Genomic DNA, 2,556 nt, shown 5'->3' on the forward strand with positions numbered 1-2,556 from the left:
TTGAAGTTTTTCAACCTTTGTTGTTTCTATACAGTAATTATAGAAAAAGAAAAATCAAAGAAGAAATAGAAAAACATAACAATTGTCAATAGACTGTTCGCATCACAAACCATAGCAAGTAAAGCGGAGCGATTGTACCACAATTGATTATTTTGGATTGATCAGTAAACATCAAAGATAGAGGAGAGATTCATTCGTTGTTTGGGCGCGCAGGAGAAATGATGTTTGCAGGATAAGAAGAGCCTCATCAATTTCTGTCCAGAAGGAAGCCATTTTGGACGCTAGGACAATAACATTAAGAACAAAGAAGATACCAGGAATCATCAAAAGAAGATCATGAACTTGGTTAGTTTTGCTATACATGAAAATAGATTCATGTATAAAAAATAGATATTAATTTAATTAAGAGAAATTATTTTAAGTGTCTGTATTCTGATTGCCTAGCAACAACACGCCCTGAGATTAAGAGTCTTTTTATATAATAAAATTCAATTATCTATTTAGTATTAAAGTTCTTAATTTGAACCCAAATTATCTTTTATATTGGAAAAAAGGTATAAAACGATTAAAATTTTTTTAATTTTATTTTTAATAATAAAAAATTATTACACTATTGAGGTGTGGTGTGAAATTTGGGCATCATTGGAAAACATGGCTTATTGTTAGATTATTGTTGCAATACTGGCAGTTCGGAGGCTTTTTTTAAAAATAAGATAGGAGTGGGTGAGCCTCGTGTGGCCTACTCTAAGCCTGGTCAGCACAACCTCCTTTCTACGGCATTTGCGACTGGAGGTACCCCAGGGCTTGACGTCCTGTTAAATCATTTTTTACAACCTCTAATTAAGACTGATCTAAATTCTTAAATCCATCTGTCTTAACCCTATCGCCTGAACATCCATCATTGGTTCACTGTCCTTCTGACTTATAGTATACGGGTCCCTGAAGTCTAGTTTAAGATTCAAAAATATTTATAATGTAATAGAAAAAATGCATTAAAATCAACAGGTCAGACGAGCTGCAGTGAAAAAACTAATAGAAAATGACTACAGAACAATGGAAGAAGCTCTCATCCGAGTTGGCTTGGGATTTATTGCAACACATCCTTAATTCATAAAAAAAATAAACAAAAATACTGAACATCATTTATTTATATGTTTATATTTATATATATATATATTTTTTAAATTACTTATTGTTAACAAGTCATTTTCTTTTCATAGTAAAACAAGTACAAAATTTTTTGAGCAGCATACAAGTAACAAATATACAAAACATAAATAAATAGCTAATAATAATGATAGTATATAAAATATAACATTTAACAATATATGTTTAATAAATAAATAGTTCATATATAAAAAAATGAAAAATATCTCGTTTTGAAATCTTAATATTTGACTAGATAACAAAAAATAAATAAATTTTAAAATAAATAATGGATACAAAATGCAGTACATCAAATATAATAAGAGCATGTCACCTTAAGTGAGTACAAGGTTAGCCAACGTGAAGATCCTGTAGTTTTTTTTTAATTTCAGAATAGTCAAAATAAAAATTGACTAAAAATATTATATTTGTTATTAATGAGGAAAAAAATCTTGATGTTTTAACATTTGCTTGCCTTAAAGTATTGAATAGTTAAAAATTGACATAATTCTTTCCAAGTATCACTATAATTATATATACTGCAAGAGCCAGGGAGAAAAAAGGTAGTTATTTCACCTCAATTTCTGATTACTTTAATGAAAACTATGTATAATTACTAATCTAAATTGACGAGTCTGCCAAATATAGGTAGGGGGAATAAAAATGGCAGCTGTTTCAAAAAAACGTTAAAAAAAATATTTTTTCATTCGGAGCTCTATATCATTAAAACTACCAACAACACTAGAAAACCTAAGAGAACATCATTTAAAGTAGAGCAAATTTGCTAAAATATGAACCCTAATAGAGCTAATTATGTTTAATAGTTCCCAAGATATAGCTTTTGAAAAAGCAACATTTCATAAGAAATGTACTGAAAATCAGTAGTTAGTGAATTTATTTTGAGAAATCAATATCTCAGGAACCATAAAACGTACAGATGTCTACCAGCGTTCAAAATAAAAGTAATTTAACTTATTATAAAATAGTTTGTCACATATCTTTGTAAGAGTAGTAGTTTTTATAATATACGCATATTAATATAATTTTTGCAAATGACATTTTGTCCCAACTACTATAAATCAATTTATTTGAGTGAATATCTTAAGAAAATGTTGCCTAAATAAAAGTCATAAACTACTCTATAGTACATTAAACTAGCTGTAATTTGAGTGCTAATAGACATCAGTACGTTGATGGTTTTAGAGATATAGATTTCTCAAAAGAAATTCATTAACTTATGATTTTTCAGTGCATTTCTAATTATAAAGCTATGCCTCGGGAACTGCTAAACATAATTAGGGCTCATATTTTAGCAAATGTTTTCTTAGTTTTTCTAGTGTTGTTGATAATTTTAAAGATATAGAGCTCCGGATGAAAATTTTTTTATTTTTTTAAGGTTTCTAACCCATT

General features: G+C 28.2%; 1 long non-coding RNA gene across 1 annotated transcript in view; it reads left to right on the forward strand.

Annotated features, from left to right (window-relative positions):
* The window catches only part of LOC112210979 (uncharacterized), a 3,810-nt gene extending 2,668 nt beyond the window's left edge, over nt 1-1,142 (forward strand). The window contains exon 3 of the long non-coding RNA XR_010843198.1: nt 1,006-1,142. This is a non-coding gene — a long non-coding RNA (uncharacterized lncRNA). The remainder of the gene's footprint in view (nt 1-1,005) is intronic.
* Nucleotides 1,143-2,556: the final 1,414 nt, after the last annotated feature.

Source organism: Halyomorpha halys, unplaced genomic scaffold, assembly GCF_000696795.3.
Source record: "Halyomorpha halys isolate HHAL.00 unplaced genomic scaffold, Hhal_1.1 Scaffold568.1, whole genome shotgun sequence".
NCBI classification, from domain to species: Eukaryota; Metazoa; Arthropoda; class Insecta; order Hemiptera; family Pentatomidae; genus Halyomorpha; species Halyomorpha halys.